At 39.0% G+C, this 13,148-nt stretch overlaps 1 long non-coding RNA gene across 1 annotated transcript; it reads right to left on the reverse strand.

The window, feature by feature from the left end:
* Positions 1-800: 800 nt before the first annotated feature.
* Positions 801-8,992, reverse strand: LOC110909827. The gene is made up of 4 exons (XR_004881395.1): positions 8,867-8,992; positions 8,274-8,327; positions 1,384-1,437; positions 801-1,024 (listed from the first exon to the last, which is right to left on the reverse strand). It is a non-coding gene; the product is annotated as an uncharacterized LOC110909827 (long non-coding RNA).
* Positions 8,993-13,148: the final 4,156 nt, after the last annotated feature.

Raw genomic sequence — 13,148 nt, forward strand, 5'->3', positions numbered from 1 at the left:
CTATCCTCGTACAATACTTACTTACATACATACGTTCACATATACTTGTCTACATATCGTAAACATTCTTGACATACACCTATGATCAAAACCAACTTAAAAGTTAGTTTTTATAGTTAAATAACAAGTTTAGACAAGTAATGCGGGTCAAACAAACAAAATTGGCAACTTTTGGGATTCAGGGGGGGCTAGACGCCCCACCTAGGGGCTAGACGCCCCACCTAGCCCCTGTTTTGACAGCAACTTTGCACCAGGACCAAACGTTACGGAAACGAGCATAACTTTCAAACTACGCATCCGTTTTACCCGATTCTTTTTCCTACGTGATCGTAATTTAATCCTCCATCACATGAGGTAAAAATCTCATATTTGGATTACCAAAATTTGGGACTTTTAAGCCTTCGGCTTATTGCCCTTTTACCAAATTTTGACCCGTTCATGCATATATCAACATAACTTGTTGGTTTGACCTTAACTTCTTATGAACTTAATAATTTCAAGGTTATCTATCATAAAGACTCATTCCCGGATACCTCACACCCCTTTTTAACCCATTTTCGCTTAAAAGCTTATTTTGACCCGTTAAGGGTATTTGCTCATATTTATGCATTTAACTCACCAAACCATACTTTTCACTTTCATACTAGTTGAACCACCCTCTAATTTCATGCTTGAAAGTTACAAAAACGACACATAATTTAATCACCAAAATTTAAAATTTGGGCATGACCCGTTCGCATTTTGAACAATCTCCCTGTTTATAATATATCAAAATACTCGAATAACGATACCTTCAGAAAAACATAAGAAAGACCTTAACATTTAAACTACCGTTTCAAAACATCAAGTTTAAGTTACTTAAATATTCACAAACATCTAGTTAAAACTTAAAACTTCAACACTACTAACTTCAACAAAAGCCTTTAACTAATAAGGTTACTACAAAAATTGCGGAAGCGCATCACGGGTGATCAAGGTGTGTTCGTATCCGAGCGACACAATAACAATCATACGGGTGCTTTACCTACAATCATTCAACAAAATATATTAGTGTAGTACACATAACGTTTTCATCCTATCACAATACATATTCTCGGATTTACAAGATATCTTACCAATTGTTCTTATTTCATTCCAATTCATTCTAGTCAAATAAACACAACTATTTCTCATTCACTTCCAATAACCCGTTTAGTACGGATCAAGGAGAAAACTTCCATTAAATTCCTTCTCATCCGAACCCGAACCGACCCAATCACTATGGACCGATACGGATTCCTACTTTCACGTTCTCATTTGAAATATCTACCTTAATTGAATATCAATTATCAAAAGAAACAATATCAATAAACTCACAACTAAACATGTAAGTAACGAACTTACCTCGATCTTGTGCCTTTGTTTGTGATCCGGAACTAGCTCCTTCTTCTTTCGATCCTACACGAATTCGTTCTTATTTAGATCATAGTCCTTACATTCATAACCATACTTTCAAGTATCAATGCTACTTATATAACAATTAACAATGCATTAACTTCCAACATACAAAACCATTCGCTCACGATTTATTCAAGGCTACTTAGATTATCATTGAGGCATTTCATCAAACACCTAATGTGCGTACAACTTCTCAAGCCTTATGTACACATAGTTTATGCATAAATCCCCTAGAATACATCATATTTCACATATTCAACCAATTTTAGCTCAAATATTCATTCTTCACAATATCATCCACCAATATTCTATCTATCATACAATTACACTTGAAAATTTACTCAACTAATCAAATACTTACTAATCATCATACTATAACAAGTGGGTTTTTCCCAAAGTCTTTAGTAAATCATTTTCAAGTACAATACACCTTCTAAATGTTGATTCTAACTCACATGCAACTTAATTTCATACTGAATCACGAATTGGTGTAAACCCTAGTTCATCAACATACATGAAAATATGAGATTTCATCTTACCTTATGCTCAAAACACTGGGATTAGTGAGTATTTAGACACTAGCATTCGATTTGTAACATGAATCCTCCATAATCGTACTGATTTTGTTGTTAATTGATCAAGCTAGGGTTTTCCCCCTTTCTCCACTCCCTGGTCGCGACCCACTCCCCCAAGAAGTACTGGGTTGTTAATTTTACTAATTGATTTTTATAAAGTTTTACATTCTCTACCCTCCATGTTGGTTTATTGTTCATTAATACCCCTTCACATTTTAATAAGCTTTCTTTAGGTTATTTACAAAATAATCATAACTAATCATAAACTTTTAAATATTAAAGTATCTAACCTTATAAATTATGGGATGTTACAAATCTACCCCCCTTAAAAGAGGTTTCGTCCCCGAAACCTTAATACGTACCAAAAAGAGACGGGTAGTGCTTTCGCATTTCATCTTCAGATTCCCAGGTTAGATCCGATCCTTTCAGATGCTGCCATTGCACTAAAACTTGTCGAATGGCCTTGTTTCGTAGATACTTTATTTTGGAATCTTTGATAGCCACCGGCTTTTCAATATAATTCATTTTATCATCCAATTCAATGTCATCAAGTGACACATGCGCCGTATCGTCCGCGAGGCATCTTCTTAGTTAAGACACGTGAAACGTGTTATGGATTCCGTCTAGAGTTGGAGGTAATTCTAGTCGGTATGCCACTTTACCAACACGAGCCACTATTCTGAACGGTCCGATGTACCGAGGACCCAATTTTCCCCGTTTGCGGAACCGTATTATACCCTTCCACGGCGAGACCTTTAAAAACACTCGATCTCCTTCTTGAAATTCGATAGGGCACCTTCTTTTATCTGCATAGGATTTTTGCCTGTCTTACGCCGCCTTCAAACGAGCCCGGACTTGATCAATCTTTTCATTCGTTATTGCCACAACATCTTTAGGCGCGAGTTCCCATTGCCCGATTTCTCCCCAACATACAGGTGTTCTACACTTTCTACCGTACAACATTTCATATGGCGCCATTTTGATACTACTTTGATAACTGTTGTTGTACGCGAACTCTACCAACGGTAAATGGTTATCCCAATTATCCCCAAGGTCTATGACACAAGCCCTCAACATATCTAGCAACGTTTGTATAGTTCTTTCCGACTGTCCATCCGTCTGCGGATGGTATGCGGTACTTAGTCGCAAGTTTGTGCCCACATCTTCGTGAAATTTTCGCCAAAAACGAGACGTGAATCTTGTGTCACGATCCGACACAATAGACACGGGTACTCCGTGACGAGCAATTATTTCATTCATATAAATTTCTACCAATTTTTCGGATGAAATAGATTCTCGTATGGGTAAAAAGTGAGCGCTCTTTGTAAGTCGATCGACTATAACCCAAATAGCTTCGTGACCTCGTTTCGTTCTGGGAAGCTTTGTAACAAGATCCATGGTTATGTCTTCCCACTTCCAAACTGGTATCTCTAAAGATTGTAATTTACCATATGGTTTTTGGTGCTCCGCCTTCACTTGGGAACATGTCAAGCACTTAGCCACGTACTTAACAATGTCGCGTTTCATTCCAGGCCACCAATACCCTTTCTTTAAATCTTGATGCATTTTTGTAGCTCCAGGGTGTACCGTATAACGAGATTTGTGAGCCTCTTCTAGCAATAATGATTTCACCTCGGATAACCAAGGTACCCAGATTCGGTCATACCTGGTCATGATGCCATCGGCATTCATTTTTAATTCCCCAATTAGGCCTTTCATTCTTTCCTTCTTCGGATCACTAGTTAAGGATTTTATTTGGGCCTCTTTGATCAACTCCAAAAGTTTAGGGGTGACAGTCAATTTCATTGACTTAACTTGTATGGGTGATGGGTATTCCTTCCGGCTTAACACATCTGCTACAACATTGGCCTTCCCCGGATGATAAAGGATTTCACAATCATAATCCTTAATTAATTCTAACCACCTTCGTTGTCTCATATTCAAGTCTTTTTGTTCGAAGAAATACTTGAGACTTTTGTGGTCCGAATATATGGTACATTTAGTTCCGTACAAATAATGTCGCCACAGTTTCAACGCGAATACTACTGCAGCCAACTCTAAATCGTGTGTTGGGTAGTTACTTTCATGTGGTTTAAGCTGCCTTGAAACATATGCTATCACTTTACCCCGTTGCATTAAAACAGCCCCCAAGCCCTGATGTGAAGCATCAGTGTATACTACCAAGTCTTCTGAACCCTCGGGTAAGGTTAGAATTGGGGCGTCAGACAGCTTACTCTTCAAAGTTTGGAATGCTTTTTCTTGCTCAACTCCCCACACAAATTTCTCATTCTTCTTGGTTAGTTTGGTTAAAGGTAACGATATTTTGGAAAAATCTTGTATAAACCTTCGGTAATACCCAGCCAAACCCAGAAAACTTCTCACTTCACTCGGGTTCTTAGGAGGAACCCAGTTCACAACAGCCTCTACTTTAGTTGGTTCTACCAAGACACCATCTTTATTAATGACGTGGCCAAGAAATTGCACCTCTCTAAGCCAGAAGGCACATTTGGAAAACTTGGCATATAACTTCTCTTTCCGAAGAATCTCTAACACTTCACGCAAATGATTTGCATGTTCGGCTCTACTACGAGAGTACACAAGGATATCATCTATAAACACTATAACAGACTTATCTAACATGGGCCGACATACTCTATTCATCAGATCCATGAAAGCGGCCGGGGCGTTAGTCAGCCCGAATGGCATTACTAAAAACTCGTAATGCCCATATCGGGTCCTGAACGCAGTTTTCGCAACATCTTCTTCTCGTACCCGAAGTTGATGATACCCCGAACGCAAATCGATTTTTGAAAACCAACTTGCTCCTTGCAGTTGGTCAAAAAGATCATCTATTCGAGGTAAAGGGTATTTATTCTTCACGGTCAACTTGTTCAAATCTCGATAATCTATACACATCCGCATCGTGCCGTCTTTCTTTTTCACAAAGAGTACCGGGGCTCCCCAAGGCGACACACTCGGGCGTACGAAACCCTTATCGAGTAATTCCTGTATCTGTGTCATTAGCTCTCGCATCTCAGCGGGAGCTAACCTATAGGGAGCTTTAGCCACTGGCTTGGCGCCCGGGTTTAATTCGATTCGGAATTCCACCTCTCGTTCAGGTGGTAACCCCGGTAATTCGTCCGGAAACACATCCGCATACTCGTTCACTACTTCTACTTCCCCAATTTCGGGTACCTTCTGTCTTGTATCCACCACATAAGCCAAATAGGCCTTACCCTCATTTCTTGCGTGCTTAACCATTTCGACAATCGTGCATAGTTTTGTCTCTAGCTTTCTTTCCCCACGAATACTTATTCGAGCCCCGCTAGGTGAGAATACATGAATGACTTTCGCCTCGCATCGAATTTCCGCGTGATAACGGGATAACCAATCCATCCCTACAACTACTTTAAATTCCCCCAAAGTCATAGGAATGAGATCTATTTCAAATTCTTCGTTTTCTATGGTTATCTTACAATTCTTACAAACTTCACATAACAAATAACTTTTACTATCCGCTACTTCTACTTCTAAGGGTACATGCATTCGTTCCTTTCTAAAGGAAGGATAACACATAAGTTCGTCTGACACGAAAGACTTGCTAGCACCAGAATCGAATAACACATTCACGGGTATTTGGTTGATTAAGAAAATACCTGACACGACATTCGGTGAAACCTTGGCTTCTTCGGTAGTAATCTGAAACATTCTTCCCCGAGCCTTCTGATTTTCATTCTTCTTTTCATCTTTCTGCCCTTGTTGTTTAAGCTTTGGACATTCAGCTTTTACATGACCAGGAGTGAAGCAATTGAAACACGTCCTCACAGGACTAGGGCACTTAAAATAAGGATGTCCCTCCTGACCACAGTTGTAACACCCCTTCTTTCCCATTAAACATTCTCCAGTGTGAAGCTTTCCACAAGTTTTGCATGGGGGAATACTACCTTTAGATCCTACTTTAGTTCTAGTGTCGTGCTGCTTAGGCTTCTTGGATGGATTCGTAGTTGATGGCTTTTCAGCAACTCTTTTCTCTCCTCTTTCCACTTGTCGCTTCAGTTCTATCTCCCTATCCCGGGCTAAATTGATAAGTTCGCTTAAAGTTTCACACTTCGAAGGGGTAATGAACTCCCTATACTCGGCCTTCAACATTCCATAATACCGGTTTATCTTCATCCTTTCTGACTTGACGAAATCATCACAGAACTTTAACTTATCGAAGAATATGTTGGTAATTTCATCAATGGACTCATTCTGTTGGCGAAGATGCAAGAACTCATCTTGTATTCTATCAATTGCCGATTGCGGGCAATGATATTTTAGGAACAACTCTTTGAATTCTTGCCATGTTAAAGTTTGGAGTCTCACTTCCCCTATCTCTTTACTTTGGGTATCCCACCAATCTTTGGCTTGTTGCTGAAGCTGACCCGTAGCAAACATTACTTGATCTTCTTTCTCACATCGACTACGTACAAATACGGCTTCAATGTTTGCTATCCATCTTTGGCACTTTACCGGATCCACCTCCCTATTATATGAAAAGGGATTACATGCCATAAAATCCTTATATGTACACCTTCGTTCCTTACTTTTAGTCCTGGACCCTTCAATCATTTCTTTTAACTCCTCAATCTTGCTAGTCATCATCCCATCAACAATCCCCAAGACTCGGCTCTCGACTTCTTGAGCTAACTTGGGAAGGTTGGCATTCATCACTTTTTCTGCCGCCTCTATCATCTTATTATTGAATGCCTCTTGACGGGCTATTTCAGCATCATCTACATTACTTGTGTCCGTCATCTACATAAAACATTCATTCTATATATTAAAATTCTCTTTTTTATACATCCCTCTTGACTCATACATACTCCTTCTATCACACATTTCATTCTGTTTATAATTCATACTTTACACGTTATCATCCTTGATGATAATGTCGTATTGTTAGACCATTTCATATCAAATCATACCTTCTTTCTTATTAAACATTTTCTTTCAACCTTCTTGATGCATAATGACCTTAACAAAGGATTACGGGGCCTTAGGAACTAATTAAAACAAACCCCGTACTCAAACCAACAACATAAAAAAAATTTGGCAGCTGATCGTCACCGTAAACCGTAGCTTACGGTGTTGATTTATTCTTTACGGTCCTTCGCTCCTGTCTTACGGCAGCCCTATTTTTTGCCCAGTACCTACCGTAGCTTACGGTGGCCACCGTAAGCTACGGTAGTGCCCAGCGAAATTCACCCCAAACTTCATATTTTCAACCATTCCGAACCGTTTTCGTGCACGGTTTCAATTCTACTAACCCCTAGATATTCCAATGCACCATTTATTACTATTTCTATATTCAAAACTCTTTCTAACACTTTATAACTTGTAACATTAATTACTATAAAGCTTTCTTAAAAGTTTTTACCTCTATTTGCGTCTCGGAGCGAACACACCCATTCTTGCGAGCTTTCGGTTTGAGTTCGGGCACTACATTGTGTTCGAATCCCTCAAACCTAGGCTCTGATACCAACTTGAAACACCCTCTAATTTCATGCTTGAAAGTTACAAAAACGACACATAATTTAATCACCAAAATTTAAAATTTGGGCATGACCCGTTCGCATTTTGAACAATCTCCCTGTTTATAATATATCAAAATACTCGAATAACGACACCTTCAGAAAAACATAAGAAAGACCTTAACATTTAAACTACCGTTTCAAAACATCAAGTTTAAGTTACTTAAATATTCACAAACATCTAGTTAAAACTTAAAACTTCAACACTACTAACTTCAACAAAAGCCTTTAACTAATAAGGTTACTACAAAAATTGCGGAAGCGCATCACGGGTGATCAAGGTGTGTTCGTATCCGAGCGACACAATAACAATCATACGGGTGCTTTACCTACAATCATTCAACAAAATATATTAGTGTAGTACACATAACGTTTTCATCCTATCACAATACATATTCTCGGATTTACAAGATATCTTACCAATTGTTCTTATTTCATTCCAATTCATTCTAGTCAAATAAACACAACTATTTCTCATTCACTTCCAATAACCCGTTTAGTACGGATCAAGGAGAAAACTTCCATTAAATTCCTTCTCATCCGAACCCGAACCGACCCAATCACTATGGACCGATACAGATTCCTACTTTCACGTTCTCATTTGAAATATCTACCTTAATTGAATATCAATTATCAAAAGAAACAATATCAATAAACTCACAACTAAACATGTAAGTAACGAACTTACCTCGATCTTGTGCCTTTGTTTGTGATCCGGAACTAGCTCCTTCTTCTTTCGATCCTACACGAATTCGTTCTTATTTAGATCATAGTCCTTACATTCATAACCATACTTTCAAGTATCAATGCTACTTATATAACAATTAACAATGCATTAACTTCCAACATACAAAACCATTCGCTCACGATTTATTCAAGGCTACTTAGATTATCATTGAGGCATTTCATCAAACACCTAATGTGCGTACAACTTCTCAAGCCTTATGTACACATAGTTTATGCATAAATCCCCTAGAATACATCATATTTCACATATTCAACCAATTTTAGCTCAAATATTCATTCTTCACAATATCATCCACCAATATTCTATCTATCATACAATTACACTTGAAAATTTACTCAACTAATCAAATACTTACTAATCATCATACTATAACAAGTGGGTTTTTCCCAAAGTCTTTAGTAAATCATTTTCAAGTACAATACACCTTCTAAATGTTGATTCTAACTCACATGCAACTTAATTTCATACTGAATCACGAATTGGTGTAAACCCTAGTTCATCAACATACATGAAAATATGAGATTTCATCTTACCTTATGCTCAAAACACTGGGATTAGTGAGTATTTAGACACTAGCATTCGATTTGTAACATGAATCCTCCATAATCGTACTGATTTTGTTGTTAATTGATCAAGCTAGGGTTTTCCCCCTTTCTCCACTCCCTGGTCGCGACCCACTCCCCCAAGAAGTACTGGGTTGTTAATTTTACTAATTGATTTTTATAAAGTTTTACATTCTCTACCCTCCATGTTGGTTTATTGTTCATTAATACCCCTTCACATTTTAATAAGCTTTCTTTAGGTTATTTACAAAATAATCATAACTAATCATAAACTTTTAAATATTAAAGTATCTAACCTTATAAATTATGGGATGTTACAAATCTACCCCCCTTAAAAGAGGTTTCGTCCCCGAAACCTTAATACGTACCAAAAAGAGACGGGTAGTGCTTTCGCATTTCATCTTCAGATTCCCAGGTTAGATCCGATCCTTTCAGATGCTGCCATTGCACTAAAACTTGTCGAATGGCCTTGTTTCGTAGATACTTTATTTTGGAATCTTTGATAGCCACCGGCTTTTCAATATAATTCATTTTATCATCCAATTCAATGTCATCAAGTGACACATGCGCCGTATCGTCCGCGAGGCATCTTCTTAGTTAAGACACGTGAAACGTGTTATGGATTCCGTCTAGAGTTGGAGGTAATTCTAGCCGGTATGCCACTTTACCAACACGAGCCACTATTCTGAACGGTCCGATGTACCGAGGACCCAATTTTCCCCGTTTGCGGAACCGTATTATACCCTTCCACGGCGAGACCTTTAAAAACACTCGATCTCCTTCTTGAAATTCGATAGGGCACCTTCTTTTATCTGCATAGGATTTTTGCCTGTCTTACGCCGCCTTCAAACGAGCCCGGACTTGATCAATCTTTTCATTCGTTATTGCCACAACATCTTTAGGCGCGAGTTCCCATTGCCCGATTTCTCCCCAACATACAGGTGTTCTACACTTTCTACCGTACAACATTTCATATGGCGCCATTTTGATACTACTTTGATAACTGTTGTTGTACGCGAACTCTACCAACGGTAAATGGTTATCCCAATTATCCCCAAGGTCTATGACACAAGCCCTCAACATATCTAGCAACGTTTGTATAGTTCTTTCCGACTGTCCATCCGTCTGCGGATGGTATGCGGTACTTAGTCGCAAGTTTGTGCCCACATCTTCGTGAAATTTTCGCCAAAAACGAGACGTGAATCTTGTGTCACGATCCGACACAATAGACACGGGTACTCCGTGACGAGCAATTATTTCATTCATATAAATTTCTACCAATTTTTCGGATGAAATAGATTCTCGTATGGGTAAAAAGTGAGCGCTCTTTGTAAGTCGATCGACTATAACCCAAATAGCTTCGTGACCTCGTTTCGTTCTGGGAAGCTTTGTAACAAGATCCATGGTTATGTCTTCCCACTTCCAAACTGGTATCTCTAAAGATTGTAATTTACCATATGGTTTTTGGTGCTCCGCCTTCACTTGGGAACATGTCAAGCACTTAGCCACGTACTTAACAATGTCGCGTTTCATTCCAGGCCACCAATACCCTTTCTTTAAATCTTGATGCATTTTTGTAGCTCCAGGGTGTACCGTATAACGAGATTTGTGAGCCTCTTCTAGCAATAATGATTTCACCTCGGATAACCAAGGTACCCAGATTCGGTCATACCTGGTCATGATGCCATCGGCATTCATTTTTAATTCCCCAATTAGGCCTTTCATTCTTTCCTTCTTCGGATCACTAGTTAAGGATTTTATTTGGGCCTCTTTGATCAACTCCAAAAGTTTAGGGGTGACAGTCAATTTCATTGACTTAACTTGTATGGGTGATGGGTATTCCTTCCGGCTTAACACATCTGCTACAACATTGGCCTTCCCCGGATGATAAAGGATTTCACAATCATAATCCTTAATTAATTCTAACCACCTTCGTTGTCTCATATTCAAGTCTTTTTGTTCGAAGAAATACTTGAGACTTTTGTGGTCCGAATATATGGTACATTTAGTTCCGTACAAATAATGTCGCCACAGTTTCAACGCGAATACTACTGCAGCCAACTCTAAATCGTGTGTTGGGTAGTTACTTTCATGTGGTTTAAGCTGCCTTGAAACATATGCTATCACTTTACCCCGTTGCATTAAAACAGCCCCCAAGCCCTGATGTGAAGCATCAGTGTATACTACCAAGTCTTCTGAACCCTCGGGTAAGGTTAGAATTGGGGCGTCAGACAGCTTACTCTTCAAAGTTTGGAATGCTTTTTCTTGCTCAACTCCCCACACAAATTTCTCATTCTTCTTGGTTAGTTTGGTTAAAGGTAACGATATTTTGGAAAAATCTTGTATAAACCTTCGGTAATACCCAGCCAAACCCAGAAAACTTCTCACTTCACTCGGGTTCTTAGGAGGAACCCAGTTCACAACAGCCTCTACTTTAGTTGGTTCTACCAAGACACCATCTTTATTAATGACGTGGCCAAGAAATTGCACCTCTCTAAGCCAGAAGGCACATTTGGAAAACTTGGCATATAACTTCTCTTTCCGAAGAATCTCTAACACTTCACGCAAATGATTTGCATGTTCGGCTCTACTACGAGAGTACACAAGGATATCATCTATAAACACTATAACAGACTTATCTAACATGGGCCGACATACTCTATTCATCAGATCCATGAAAGCGGCCGGGGCGTTAGTCAGCCCGAATGGCATTACTAAAAACTCGTAATGCCCATATCGGGTCCTGAACGCAGTTTTCGCAACATCTTCTTCTCGTACCCGAAGTTGATGATACCCCGAACGCAAATCGATTTTTGAAAACCAACTTGCTCCTTGCAGTTGGTCAAAAAGATCATCTATTCGAGGTAAAGGGTATTTATTCTTCACGGTCAACTTGTTCAAGAGGCATGCTGACAGTGTTGATTTTCTTCAAAGGGTGAGACTTCTTTGTTTGCTTCCCCTTTTGGCACGAGACACAGATATCTTGCAAATGAAAACTTCTTACAGGCACACCATTCACAAGATTATTTTTCACCAAATGGTTCATCTTTCTCAAGTGAATGTGTCCCATTCTTCTGTGCCAAGATATAGACTCCTTTTCTGTGGCTTTTGAGACAAAGCAAGTGACTTATGCAGATGTAGTAATCGCTTGGCTCATGTCGAGAATATAAAGATCATTAACTCTCGGAGCCGATAAGAGAATCCATTCTTGTGGAATTTTGAATCCAGGTTTCAGCACATAGCAGCCAGCGTCATCAAAAATCACTGAGAACTTTTTATCGCAGATTTGCGACACACTCAGAAGATTGTGATCAATTTGCTTCACATAATTGATCTTATCAAAGCACACGATACCATTGGAGATACTTCCTTCTCCAGTGATGTACCCACCTTTATCACCCGCAAACGCAACATACCCTCCTCTAATATTTCTCACGTCATACAGGAGCCGTAAGTCGCCAGTCATGTGCCTGGATGCTCCACTATCAACAATCCAATGACTATTAATAGTTCCTCCTAGAACATCCTGCACATGTCATTTAAACACATCAGTTGAGAATGGGGACCCAAGCCTTAGTGGTCTTGGGTCGTCCCTTAGCATCACGAAACGTGAGCTCGATCTCTTGATGATTTTTAAGAACAACTGCTCCCCCTGAATTGTCACCCGACTTAGGTAACCAAGTTTGATTTGGCCTGCCAGATTTATTTTTATAAACAATTTTAGAAGTTTCTGGTTTTACAGGTTGTGATACACTTGGTTTCCTTTTAACTGTTTGAACTTCAGGTTTTAAAGCCTTTTCAACAGTTTTTATGTTCTTACGTCGTTGTTTAGTCTCTTGTTCTTTCATTGTTCGTTTATCATGTTTAGGTGAAACTGGTCGACGTTGAGGGTGAGCTGTTTCAGGTGGAGCTTTTTCAACCAATTTCTTCTTTGGAACATTTGGGCAGTTTCTGATAATGTGCCCAATTTCTCCACATTTGAAACAAGTTCTCCTTTCAACAGACTTAGGAGAACTTGATCGACTACCAGATGTTGATCCTGTAGAACCTGAGGTACTTGCTCTTTCATCACACCCGTTTGTGTGTTGGGTGTAATTGTTATCACTGTTACGTTTCAAAATCTTGACTTGTTGTACAAAATCAGTGTTTGATTTGTTTTCAAAAGTCTCAATTTTATCTGTACCTTTTGATGCTACAAATTTAACATCTTTTCCTTTCTTCATGTAACGAGCTCCTTTTGATTCAACCTTAG

The sequence above is a fragment of the Helianthus annuus genome, chromosome 15 (genome assembly GCF_002127325.2).
Source record: "Helianthus annuus cultivar XRQ/B chromosome 15, HanXRQr2.0-SUNRISE, whole genome shotgun sequence".
Classification (NCBI taxonomy): domain Eukaryota; kingdom Viridiplantae; phylum Streptophyta; class Magnoliopsida; order Asterales; family Asteraceae; genus Helianthus; species Helianthus annuus.